A 14336-nucleotide genomic window follows, 5' to 3' on the forward strand; every position below is an offset into this window, starting at 1 on the left:
CGTGTCACGTGGTTTTAAGAGAGTACGATGTGTTTTGTATTTTAATTCGTATTCTGTGTGTGTCCTTTCAAGGGTTCCCATCATTTGTTTTTTTACCCCAGACTTGTTACTTTTTTAATTATATAATTCAGTTAAACCACACCTCAAAAGCAATGTGAATTTCATTGCTTCATTTAATTACATATTTATTAATTTTGTCAGATTGAAGTTATTGCTGTGACCACTGTGGTTTTTTCTATCATTAAGAGGCGGCTCAATAATTTTGCCTCTGTTTGTGACTGGGATATTTCTGTCTGTTGATGAAAGTACTTTCTCGCTTGTACGAGGAACTACACTTGAGTCGTTTATTGATGTGTGTGTGTGTGAGGGAGGGGGGGACGACAAAAGATGTTCAATGTACACTTTCCCCAAACAAGGTACATATATAAGAACAGAAAACCTTTATTAGTCTCGCAATGGAGAAATTCCCGATTCACAGCAGCAAAGTGATGAAAGGAAGAAGTAGAACAACAAAATATAGGAGCTGCTGGAAAGGCAGCCACTCTCGCGGCGGCATTTTGAAGTCAAAATAACACAACACAACACATAGGACACAGTCGTGCAATCTTCACCACTTTTCATATATTTGACATTAGAAAAATCTCATGGCATACCACCCCAAAAAATCGCCCCCAAAATGGATGCACAGTTAAATCGTACTTTCCGAAGAGCACTTGATTGTTCTTCCTGTCAATATATGTCGCTGGCATAAATTGCTGAACAAAAGATGCAATTTTCTTCCCAAACTGAGGTGTACCTAATGTTGTGGCCAATGTCTTGTGCTGGATGACGACAGTGAAAGTGATGAAAGGGCCTTTGGCTTTGTTTCACTTTCAAGATGAGCCACCTCATTCAGGTCACAGCATAATTTTTCTTTCGCTTCTAGTCTTTTTTGTTTTTTCCAATTGAAGAAAGCTGATGTTCTACTTGTCTCATTAAACAATATTCAAAGTTGCCGTGGCAAGTTGAGCGCATTCTTCAAGTATTTTGTTTGTATTGATGCTTCTTTTTTTTCCCAATGATAGTTTTATTGCTTTTTTGTTTTTATTTGTGTTTTCTTTATTAATTTTTTTTGCTTGGGTTTTTTTTCATCATTCTTGTATTTTATACCTTTTTTAGTTTTAGGGCAAGTAAATCAAGAATATTGATTTGATATTTTCACCGCTTTTTATTCATTCTTGTTTTTATTTTTAATGTATGTTTTATTGAAAAGTGCAGCTGCACGTCAATCAAACCTCTCATGTATTGTGATTTTTCTCAATCTATAATTCTTTTTGGGGAGTTACTTGTTTGTTTTTATGTTTTTTTTCATTCAAAATTGAAGATTTTTACTTGCAAGCAAGCCAATCATTTAGTATATTTCATCCATCCATCCATTTTCTTATCCTCTGTGTATTTCATTTTTATCTATTCATTTGTTTATTTTTGACTTTGCTGGCTTTAAAAAGAACTCACAGTGGTGCTTTGAGAGTGATTGGACTCAATTTTTAGAGATACAAGCTGTCATTCAGATTTTTAAATTTTTTTTGCTTTGACTTGCAAGCTAAATCTGAGACATGAACAGTAGAGTGGCAGTGAATTTACCTCGTTTGACATGAAGCAGCAGTTTTCACATTCGTTAGCCCAGATAGTATATACGTGGCACGCAACAGATCTGAGCAATCCATATTTGAATACAAAAGGTGCAGCAACAACACAACAATAGAGAAACAATATAACAATACTCAGACACTTTTTGATCAAAAATGTTTTTTAAAAAAAATGCTAAATTATAGAGTGCTAGAACAGATTAATGCCATTTCCATTCATTTCAGCAGGGAAGGGTTATTTAAAGTTTTGTGTTGTGAGCATGGTCACAGAACAAATTAAACTTTTATTACAACGCACCACTACTTGTTACCATTTTTTTAAATACATAGTTGTAATTTCTGTATTGTTCTTTTTATTGAAAATGTAGTGTGTTGGGAAGTCAATCAAATGCTTCATATATTAAATTTTTGCTCAATTATTTTATTTTCCTTTATTTCCTTTCTTACTGAACAAAATATTTTTAGTTTTGGGCTAATCAAATGATTCGTATATGATTAAAGTAGTCTTCTTTTTTTTAATTGTAAGTTTTGTGATGTATTTTGTCAAAACAGTCCTGTTTTGTTTTGTTTTTTGTATCGACAAATGATGTGTAGAAAGAGTCTTTTTGTGGTTCTGTTTCAAAGTGGGAAGTGAAAGGAAAGAGGAAATAACAAACTGACTGACGTCACATGTTGATGCACAAACTTGTCAGGCCGACCATGATGCAGTTCCCTCCCATTGGGTGCGGTCCATTTTTTACTTTACAAAACCAAGTCAGACGGACGTGACTTTGCATTTTCATCCACCCTTAGCAAGAACTTGACTGACTTGTGCTGCTCGCCGACCAGCTAAAAAAACAACAACAACAACAAAAGCAAAATGCTGAATGTTGAGATCGAGTACTGGTGAGTTGTCTTCCCTTTCAGGTCAGACGGTGTTTTGTTTTGTAGTGATGTGAAAGGTACACGTCTTGTTGTCTTACAGCGGCGCGTGAGGGTACGACTCTAGGTTTAAAACCCTGGAATCTGCGCTGAAGCATGAGTTTGGTGGCGCCATTCAAATCAAGGGATATGTTGGCAGGAAATGTACTTGTGCATTTTTATTCTCTCCTTAATTTCAATCACTTATTCTATTTCTACATTGATTATCTTAGTTGGTTTGTTTTAGTCTGCTTTCTGCTCTCAACAAAACACGACTGTATTTTTTAAACTGAAAAACGAAGAATATGCAATATGTAGTTTCATATAAAATGTGTTATTTATCCATTCGTTCATGTTCTAATCTGCTTATCCTCACGAGGTGGGGTACATATAGTCGAGCAACCATTTGCGCTCACAATCACAGTTTGGGACAATTGAGAGCACTCCATTAACCTGCCATGCATGTTTTTGCAATGTGGGAGGAAACCGGAGTACCCGGAGAAAACTCCACCGGTGTGCGCTAAGCCCAATAAATGGCTAAAGAAATATCAAAACCAAAAGTTTTCAAGTGTTGAGTCGAGAATGAAATCCATTTTACCCAAGTGGTATGATTCAGCCCTGTAACTCCGGAATTTAAAAATCTTGTCTTTCATGAGTCGACACATAGAGCCAAAAGGTGCAATTTGAAACAGTACTTTACTGATACAGTGGCACCTCTACTTACGAAATTAATTGGTTCTGGAAGAAATTTCTGAACAAGAAAATGTAAGTAGAGTTTTCCATGTAAATGCCCTAATTCGTTCCAAGCCCCACCCCTCAAAAAAAAAAAAAAGAAATTCTGACAAAAATGTTTCCTAAAGCATAGAAATGCATCAAAACATGTAACAAATACATGTTACAATTATATGATTGCGCAATAAATGAGAGTTGTGCACAATGTAAAAAACAAAGAAAAAATGGTCTTTTAACTGTGTCCTCATCTGTTTTTTTTTTTGCCCTCTGTAGTCCATGTTCTCTCTCAGAAGTGGTTTTTAGCTGGCGTTTTGTAAAGAACTGATCCAAGGGCGTTTGCTTTTGTCGGCTTTTAACAATCCTTCGAAAATGTCCAAGGCAAACATCAGCATAGTGAGTGATCGCCCGACTGGTGAACACTTTTTCTGGGTGATTCACATTTACATAAAACGACCGGAACACCTCATAGCCCGAGGGGAGAACGGCTAGGGCGCTGCAAAGACACTTATCTTCACACACAGACCCATACGGTAGAGGTCCCTCTTAGCCAATGGGATGCCAGGAAGATGCTCGGTAATAGCCAATGGCAGAGCAGCGATGAGTATGTTGCGTTCAGGAAACTCGGAGCTGCGAGTGGCCCCCCCCATACTGGATTTTTTTACCTTTCGTAACTTGAAATTTCTTTCGTAACTAGAGGCAATATCTTCCTGTTGAGACGTTTCGTAACTTGAAATTTCTTTCGAAACAAGAGGCAATATTTTCCTGTTGAGACGTTTCGTAACTTGAAAATTTCGTATGAAGAGACGTTTGTTTGTAAGTAGAGGTACCACTGTCCAAAGTATTTAAAGAGCTGAAATGGAAAAATATTTGAGACAAAACCCAAAATTTTGAGAAGTTTCAATACATTTTCACCAACACAAATAAAGTTTTGAATGAAAAAGGATGAAATGAAGTTAACACCAATGTATAATGTTGCACAGTGTCTTCGAGGCCTAACATATCACAAAAGAACTATAAAATAATAAAAAACACTTTGCCCTCAGCGAGTTTTGAGGTGACGGTGGATGGAAAAGAGATCTTCTCCAAGTTGGCCGGCGGAAACTTCCCGGACAAGGAGGAGGTGAATGATATCCACACACTCAGAATTCTGAAGTACCAATTAGTTTTCCATTAATACATTTCTCTTGTGTCTGTGTGTGTCTAGATCATTGCGAAGATCAGGAAGCTCCAAGTCAAAATGAGTTGGTGAGTGACAGTACAAAGCAAAAGCTTCCTCTTATTGATGTCGTATATCGCCATAACATTGACAAAGAATGTAAAGTAACAAGCAGAACAATTAAATACGCTTCCACTAGATGGCAGAAGGGACGATGAACATGTCACTCTCCCTGTGAATCAGAAGATGGAGCAGTGTTTCCATTTTAACTACGGTACTTGTATCTTGACTATACAGTTGATCCCCGTCAGTGAAAATGCCTTAGAAAAGATTACTAAGCCCCCATTATTTCTTAATTTAAAAATGTTGATTAACATTCAATATAACATGTATTTTGTTTACATCTCCTTCTCTGACGTTAATGGGGGGGAATCATGAATATCGCCAGCCATTCAGGGTGCTGGGTTTGTTCCTCAAATTATTGCTATCTTAGTTCAAGAGCTGAAAGTGAACAAGTCACTTCCAAGACATGTTCTTGCCAGCGACGCCAAGTAGCCTGCGGTTGCTCCTTTTTGGCTCATTTTGAAAGCTGGCTGTGTCATACAAGTCCCGGTGCTGCGCAGCCCGCAATCATTAATCTGCCCTTCATCATTTGTCCATTTGTTTATTTATTTGTATGCGACGTATTAATTGCGTTCTCAAAGACGTTAGGTTCAGGTGGAGCTATACAGGTTTGTAAACTGTATTTACTTTATATGAAATTGCTACGCGAGAATTGCTCAACTCAAGTTCGATATAACTGCAGTGGAGCTTCGATCCTTGTTTAGCAAACATTTTCTACGTCTGTCAACAACTGAGCTTTTTCTTTGTAAGTTAAAAAATAAAAATGAACAAAACGACATGAACACTATTACTTTGTGTTTGGATGGTCGAGGGTGCGGAGGCCTGCCAGCGCAAAGGATTCACGACAAGACTAAGAATAGATTTACTTTCGGACTCGCATATCTTCGGTACGGCAGCAAAGAACTACCCCGCAGTGAACGTGGTTGTCTTATTTTACATTGTTGATCCAATCAATGACGTCATTGATGGATCACGCAAATCATGACATTACAGTCGATCGCTGATTCAGCATCAAATGCAAAATATCGATCGATTTCGACATACTTCATCAGACCGGTGCAAAGTCTATTGATGCCACAAGATGGTAGCATGTCACTACATGAAGATGCCACAAGTTGGCGATATTTCGTTTGCCTGGCAAGACAATTTGTAAGTAACTTGAGACAAAGGTCAATATTTCAATATAAACTACAGCGCTACCTTGACTGAACAAATTTATTTGTTCTCCTCACAGGCGAGTAACTCGACCCACTCCAAATCAATTTTCCCCAATGAAATGAAACTTCAAGATTTCCATTCCAGCACAATTCTGGAAATATTTTTCCTCTTTTGTGTTTTTTGAGAATGAAAAAGTATTGTGATAATTCTTGAGTCTGATATATGCATTTAATAATAATTGACCAAGCAATGGCTTGCGTCTGAAAAAAAAAAGGAATGCTGCCCTGAAACAGTGCACTAATTCGTCACGATATTTGACATATTTGGCCTTCAAAGTGGTTTCCCTGTTGTGCCCACAGAAGAGAAGCAGCAGAGCATGATGAGAAAGCCTCCGAGGGGCCAGACGTCGACTGTCCTTTTGATGACTGTGCACGCTAAAACGTCAAAAAAGCGCGACACACGATGCCGTAGAAGGCCGTCGGCTGATCTGGAGTCTGTGGAAGCTGCTCCCATCGTGGCTGCCTGGTTTACGCTTAATCATATCAGCAATTGGGGACGCAATGCAAGGAATTGGATACAACAACAAAAGTGCTTTTTTGCTTTGGGATCAAAACTTGGGTTATCATGATCACTGCTCGAATCAGGACGAAACATTGGCTAAGGGTGGAAAAAGGCAAACTGCACTGAATATGATCATGTTTTGGCCATTTTTGGTAGAAACCACATCATGTTTAATATGTGCTTCAAAATAAACTGCATCTTTTCCACTACCTACATTCAAGTCTTTCATTTTGCAGTAACATTTCAACATGTCTTAACTGTTAGGATTCTTCAAGTGGTTGATTAAATGAAATTCAGACACCTCAAGGATGTTTTTCAAGTGGTTTGCAAATCTGCCACACAGTTCGAAGCAGTTTGAACAAACCTCAACCAAATCATTCTGACACGTCATCATTGCTTCTCAAGTTCAATTTGTAAGTGCAGTACGATGATCTAAATTGTGTTGGAGAAAAAAAATCTATGCCTCTCGATGGGTGCGGTCCATTTTTTATTTTACAAAACCAAGTCAGACGGACGTGACTTTGCATTTTCATCCACCCTCAGCAAGAACTTGACTGACGTGTGCTGCTCGCCGACCAGCTAAAACCCCCCCCCAACAACAACAAAAGCATAATGCTGGATGTTGATATTGAGTACTGGTGAGTTGTCTTCCTTTTCAGGTCAGACGGTGTTTTGTTTTGTCGTGATGGGAAAGGTTCACGTCTTGTTGTCTTACAACGGCAGGTGAGGGTACGGCGCGAGCTTTAGAGACCTGGAATCTGCGCTGACGCAGGTGTTTGGGGACGCCATTCAAATCAAGGGATATGTTGGCAGGAAAGGTACTTGTGCATTTTTATTCTCTCCTTAATTTCAATCACTTATTCTATTTCTACATTGATTATATTATTTGGTTTGTTTTAGTTTGCTTTCTGCTCTCAACAAAACACAACTGTATTTTTTTTTACTGAAAAACGAAGAATATGCCATATGTAGTTTCATATAAAATGTGTTATTTATCCATTCGTTCATGTTCTAATCTGCTTATCCTCACGAGGTGGGGTACATATAGTCGAGCAACCATTTGCGCTCACAATCACAGTTTGGGGCAATTGAGAGCACTCAATTAACCTGCCATGCATGTTTTTGCAATGTGGGAGGAAACCGGAGTATCCGGAGAAAACTCCACCGGTGTGCGCTAAGCCCAACAAATGGCTAAAGAAATATCAAAACCAAAAGTTTTCAAGTGTTGAGTCGAGAATGAAATCCATTTTACCCAAGTGGTATGATTCAGCCCTGTAACTCCGGAACTTAAAAATCTGTCTTTCATGAGTCGACACATAGAGCCAAAAGGTGCAATTTGATATAAACAGTAGTGATGGGAATTCCACACAGACCCATACGGTAGAGGTCCCTCTTAGCCAATGGGATGCCAGGAAGATGCTCGGTAATAGCCAATGGCAGAGCAGCGATGAGTATGTTGCGTTCAGGAAACTCGGAGTTGCGAGTCGCCACCCATACTGGATTCTTACCTTTCGTAACTTGAAATTTCTTTCGTAACTAGAGGCAATATTTTCCTGTTGAGACGTTTCGTAACTTGAAATTTCTTTCGAAACAAGAGGCAATATTTTCCTGTTGAGACGTTTCGTATCTTGAAAATTTCGTATGAAGAGACGTTTGTTTGTAAGTAGAGGTACCACTGTCCAAAGTATTTAAAGAGCTGAAATGGAAAAATATTTGAGACAAAACCCAAAATTTTGAGAAGTTTCAATACATTTTCACCAACACAAAGTTTTGAATGAAAAAGGATGAAATGAAGTTAACACCAATGTATAATGTTGCACAGTGTCTTCGAGGCCTAACATATCACAAAAGGACTATAAAATAATAAAAAACACTTTGCCCTCAGCGAGTTTTGAGGTGACGGTGGATGGAAAAGAGATCTTCTCCAAGTTGGCCGGCGGAAACTTCCCGGACAAGGAGGAGGTGAATGATATCCACACACTCAGAATTCTGAAGTACCAATTAGTTTTCCATTAATACATTTCTCTTGTGTCTGTGTGTGTCTAGATCAGTCGTGGGCAAACTACGGCCCGCGGGCCGGATCCGGCCCCGTTGGTCTTTTTAATCCGGCCCGCCGAAGGTTGGTACACAATTAAAGTTCGATGTAAATGATTGCCTTCATTTAATTTGGACTCATAATGACAGGCATTTCAACGCTAGGTGGCGCAGTTACTTGAAGTTGCAGAGCACAGGGAGGGAGGTGGAGACGACACGGAAGCCCGCAGTAGCGCCAACTCAAGCAACTCCGCTCGATACGACGGAATAAGTGAGTCCGGCTGTCCGCGCCGCTATTTCTATCATTGGATCCAAAACAGCGACATGCAAGAGACTCTTTATTGCAGTGAGTTTTACTGGAATTGCGAATATTTTTACGTCCTGTAGATCATGGCATCCAAACGAAGAGGAACAGTAATGGCCGCGGAAGAGAAAGTGAAGTGTATCTGATTAAACGAAGCAGGTTACAAAGTACGAAACATTCAGGAGATGTTTGGAGTCAGAAAGTCTCAAATCTACAAGACTTTGAAAAACGAGGAAGCGATTCTTGCTCAGTCCGATTCTGGCTATTTCCATGCTCAGAGTGAATTGCTTGCGGCTCGACGGACAGTCGAGTAAATACACGTTTCATGGTATGGCTTGACTGTTATCGTGCTAAAAACTTTCCACAAACTGGAACACTAATAAGAGAGAAAGCAAATTCCATAACACTAACTATGGGCATCGAAGACCTCGAAGCGTCCCGTGGCTGGCATCAAAAATTCATTGCACGACATCAGCTGAGCAACGCTGTCTTGTGTGGTGATCGAGGAGAGGTCAAGTTCGAGACAGTGATTGAGTGGAAAGAAACCACCAGGTCTTTTACTCGTGTCATTGTGTAGCAAATAGTCCTAACTTTGTTATATTTTGTCACCTATCTGTACTGTATGCTGCAGTTTTGGGGCAATATATTGTTGCACTTTGTTGCTTGTGTTGTCACACATGTATGTTGTTAACATACTTGGACGTTCATACAGGACATATACCACAGTTGTTTCACTGTTCTCATAATTTTTTTTTAAAAAAAGGTAATAATTTAATGCTTTTGTTCTGTTAATGTTTGGTATGGACTGTCAACATATACAGTTTTTTATATGAACCGTATCTTGTGCTGACCCGGCCCACCTGTCAAATTTAGAAATCAATGTGGCCCCCGAGCCAAAAAGTTTGCCCACCCCTGGTCTAGATCATTGCGGAGATCAGGAAGCGCTAAGTCAAAATGACATGGTGAGTGACAGTACAAAGCAAAAGCTTCCTCTCATTGATCTCATATACTGTATCGCCATAACATTGACAAAGAATGTAAAGTAACAAGCAGAACAATTAAATACGCTTCCACTAGATGGCAGAAGGGACGATGAACATGTCACTCTCCCTGTGAATCAGAAGATGGAGCAGTGTTTCTATTTTAACTACTTGTATCTTTATTCTACAGTTGATCCCCGTCAGTGAACATGCCTTAGAAAAGATTACTAGCCCCCCCATTATTTCTTAATTTAAAAATGTTGATTAACATTCAATATAACATATATTTTTTACATGTTTACATCTCCTCTGACATTAAACGCCAGCCATTCAGGGTGCTGGGTTTGTTCCTCAAATTATTGCTATCTTGGTTCAAGAGCCGGAAGTAAACAAGTCACTCCCAAAACACTTCTTGCCGGCTACGCCAAGTAGCTTGCAGCTGCTCCTTTTTGGCTCATTTTGAAAGCTAGTTGTGACCGCAATGATTATTTTGCCCTTCATCATTTGTCCTTTTTTTTTTTTTTTTAATCCTGCGTGTACTGTATGTGATGTATTAATCACGTTCTCAAAGCCGTTTGGTTCGGATGTTGCTGTACAGGTTTGTAAACTGTAGTGACGTGAGATGAAATTGCAACCTGAGAATAGCTCAACTCGTGTTCATATGACTGCAGTGGAGTTAGTATCCTTGTTTAGCAAACATTTTCAACGTCTGTCAACAGTGGAGCTTTTTCCGTGTAAGTTAAAAAACAAACAAAAAAACGACATGAACACTATTACTTTGTGTTGGATGGTCGAGGGTGCGCAGGTCTGCCAGCGCAAAGGATTCACAAGACTAAGAATAAATTCGCTTTCGGACTCACATATCTTCTATATGGCAGCAAGGAACGACCCCGGAGTGAACGTGGTTGTGTCTTATCTTACTTTGTGGATCCGATCAATGACGTCGTTGATGGATCACGCAAATCATGACATTACAGTTGACCGCCAATTCGGCATCAAATGCAAAATATCGACCAATTTCGAGATACAGTACTTCATCAGACTGGTGTAAAGTCTCCTATTGATGCCACAAGATGGCAGCACATCACTACATGAAAATGACAATTCGTTTGCAAGCTAATTTGTTGGTAAATCGAGCCAAGGTCATATTTCAATATAAGCTACAGCCCTACCTTGACTTAACAAGTTTAATTTCTTCTCCTCATAGGCGAGTAACTCGACCCACTCCAAATCAATTTTCCCCATTGAAATGAAATAAAACAAGATTTCCATTCCAGTTTTTGAGAATGAAAAAGTATACCCAGTCAGCAAAGGCATCTGGCCCGGATTCGGCATGAAGCTGGCACAGCTGGCCTTGAGTCGGCACTGGCATAATGCATGTGGGCCGAACACGGCCGAGGAGTGGCAAAGGAGGCACTGGCTTGACTCTGGCAAACCAGATGAGGGCCAGTTGTGGAGTGAAGTATTTGGGCCAGAAATCAATTTACAACTCGGGCCCGTATATGGCCAGCCAGTATTGAGCTACCCTTAAATGCAGTTTCAGATTCATTTTTTCAACACAAAGCCTTGTTTTACAATTGCACACCGATGCAGAATTCCATTCATCACACACACACACACGCGCGCGCGCGATGTTCAATCAGGCCCGCAAGATAATTTAAAAATGCATAAAAGACAGAATTTATATTTTTAATAAGTTGCAACTCATCAAGTATCCGCTAGGGACACTGTTTTGACCAGAGAAGAAGACAACAGCAGCCTCAGTCCGTCACTGAGACAGACCCATGACAGCAGACGCGATCAATAGCACTCTCAGATTTACACATTGAATAGCACTCTCCTTAGTTTGTAAAGTGTAGGCAGGGATTACATTTAGATTTTATATGCACATGTAAAAGGTTTAAAACTTCCTTTCTTTATAAATCTTGTTTAATCATAAAGTGCATTGCTATATTTTTCAACACTAATTACTTGTTAAAGTTTGTACAATCAATGGGATCAGTTGCAATGTATATATGTGAAAGATAAAAGTAAATTGCACATTTGTTGAGGGAAATGTAAGGTGCTTCATGAAATGTTTTGTAAAAGATACGTTCATTAAATTTCAACATTTTCCAAATGTTCTTGTGCTTCTTCATACCAAAACAAAGGAAAGGCATATTGTTTTGGTTGTTTATAGCAAAGTATGGTATCATTTTAATGGTCCGGCCCACTTGACATCTACCGAGGCCGTATGTGGCCCACCATGTAAAATGAGTTTGACACAAGTGATGTATAGGAAGGCGTTTTTAGCCGAAAAAAACAACCATGTACAGAAAGGCGTTTTAGACGAAAAAAACGACCATGTATAATGAGGCGTTTTCAGCCGAAAAAAAACGACCAAGTGTTGAAATGTGTTTTTAGCCAGAAAAAAAAACGACATATAGATATAGTAAGGCGTTTTTAGCCCCAAAAAAACCGACCATGTATAGTAAGGTGTTTTTAGCCGGAAACCCCCCCCCACCATGTATAGTAAGGTGTTTTTAGCCGGAAAAAAAACCCGACCATGTAAAGTAAGGCGTTTTTAGACGAAAAAAACGACCATGTATAGTAGGGCGTTTTTCGACCAAAAAAAGACCATGTATAAGGAAGGCGTTTGTAGCCGAAAAAACCGACCATGTATAGTAAGGCGTTTTTAGCCGAAAAAAATGACCATGTATAATAAGGCGTTTTTAGCCGAAAAAAACGACCATGTATAGGAAGGGTTTTGACCGAAAAAAAAAAGACCATCTATAGTAAGGCGTTTTTAGCCGAAAAAAACGACCTTATATAGGAAGGCGTTTTTGACCAAAAAAAACGACCATGTACTGTATATAGTAAGGCGTTTTTGACCGAAAAAAATGACCATGTATATATAGTAAGGCATTTTTGGACGGAATTTTTAGCCGAAAAAAACGACCATGTAGAGTAAGGCGTTTTGAGTCCAAAAAAATGACCATGTACAGGAAGGCGTTTTTGGATGAAATTTTTAGCCGAAAAAAACGACCATGTACAGTAAGGCGTTTTTAGCCCAAAAAAAAACACCATGTATAGTAAGCCGTCTTTGGACGAAATTTTTAGCCGAAAAAAATGACCATGTAAAGTAAGTTAATTTTACCGGAAAAAAAAGACCTTGTAAAGTAAGGCGTTTTTCGACGAAAAAATATGACCATGTATATATAGTAAGGCGTTTTTGGATGAAAAACAACGACCATGTATAGTAAGGCATTTTTAGTCGAAAAAAACTATCATGTATAGTAAGGCATTTTTGGACCAAATTTTTAGCTGAAAAAAATGACCATGTATAGAAAGTCGTTTTAAGCCGGAAAAAAACTACCCTGTATAGGAAGGCGTCTTTAGCCGAAAAAAATGACCATGTATAGTAAGATGTTTTTAGCGGAAAAAAAACCGACCATGTAAAGTACGGCGTTTTTAGCCGAAAAAAACCGACCATGTATAGTAAGGTGTTTTTAGCCGAAAAAAACGACCATGTATAGTAAGGCCTTTTTTGACCGAAAAAAAACGACCACGTACAGTAAGGCATTTTCGGACGAAATTTTTAGCCGAAAAAAACGACCATGTATAGTAAGGCGTTTTTAGCCGAAAAAAACGACCATGTATAGTAAGGCCTTTTTAGACGAAAAAAACGACCATGTACAGTAAGGCGTTTTTGGACGAAATTTTTAGACGAAAAAAACGACCATGAATAGTAAGGCGTTTTTGGCCGAAAAAAAACGACCATGTATAGTAAGGCGTTTTTAGCCGAAAAAAACGACCATGTATAGTACGGCGTTAATGACCGAAAAAAACGACCATGTATGGTAAGTCGTTTTTAGCCGAAAAAAACCCGACCCTGTATAGGAAGGCGTCTTTAGCCGAAAAAAATGACCATGTATAGTAAGGCGTTTTTGGCCGAAAAAAAAACGACCATGTATTGTCAGGCGTTTTTAGCCGAAAAAAACGACCATGTATAGTAAGGCGTTTTTGACCGAAAAAAACGACCATGTATAGTAAGTCGTTTTTAGCCGAAAAAAGCCCGACCCTGTATAGGAAGGCGTCTTTGGCCGAAAAAAATGACCATGTATAGTAAGGCCTTTTTGGACCAAAAAAAAAACGACCATGTATAGTAAGGCGTTTTTAGATGAAAAAAACGACAATGTATAGTAAGGCGTTTTTAGCCGAAAAAAAACGACCATGTATATAGTAAGGCGTTTTTAGCCAAAAAAAAACGACCATGTAAAGAAAGTCGTTTTAGCCGAAAAAAACGACCATGTATAGTACGGCGTTTTTAGCCGAAAAAAACTATCATGTATAGTAAGGCATTTTTGGACCAAATTTTTAGCTGAAAAAAAAAACGACCATGTATAGTAAGGCGTTTTTGGCCGATAAAAAACGACCATGTATATAGTAAGGCGTTTTTAGCCAAAAAAAACGACCATGTAAAGAAAGTCGTTTTAGCCGAAAAAAACGACCATGTATAGTACGGCGTTTTTAGCCGAAAAAAACCGACCATGTATAGTAGGGCGTTTTTAGCCGAAAAAAAACGACCATGTATAGTAAGGCCTTTTTGACCGAAAAAAACGACCACGTACAGTAAGGCATTTTTGGACGAAATTTTTAGCCGAAAAAAACGACCATGTATAGTAAGGCGTTTTTAGCCGAAAAAAACGACCATGCATAGTACGGCGTTTTTTTCGGTCAAAAACGCCTTACTATACATGGTCGTTTTTTTCGGCTAAAAA

General features: G+C 38.9%; 1 long non-coding RNA gene across 4 annotated transcripts; it reads left to right on the plus strand.

The window, feature by feature from the left end:
• Window positions 1-2343: 2343 nt before the first annotated feature.
• On the plus strand, window positions 2344-11695 carry LOC147207807 (uncharacterized). 4 transcript variants are annotated; one of them, XR_015100474.1, is made up of 10 exons: window positions 2344-2513; window positions 2593-2693; window positions 4304-4380; window positions 4465-4505; window positions 6057-6896; window positions 6982-7076; window positions 8144-8220; window positions 8305-8377; window positions 8443-8563; window positions 8680-9371. It is a non-coding gene; the product is annotated as an uncharacterized LOC147207807 (long non-coding RNA). The 4 variants fall into 4 exon arrangements; XR_015100473.1 differs by having other exon boundaries at window positions 8458-8563; XR_015100475.1 differs by lacking the exons at window positions 8305-8377; window positions 8443-8563; window positions 8680-9371 and adding an exon at window positions 9518-11695.
• Window positions 11696-14336: the final 2641 nt, after the last annotated feature.

The sequence above is a fragment of the Hippocampus guttulatus genome, chromosome 3, assembly GCF_054856545.1.
Source record: "Hippocampus guttulatus isolate MCC_2025c chromosome 3, RoL_Hgut_1.0, whole genome shotgun sequence".
In the NCBI taxonomy this organism is placed as follows: Eukaryota; Metazoa; Chordata; class Actinopteri; order Syngnathiformes; family Syngnathidae; genus Hippocampus; species Hippocampus guttulatus.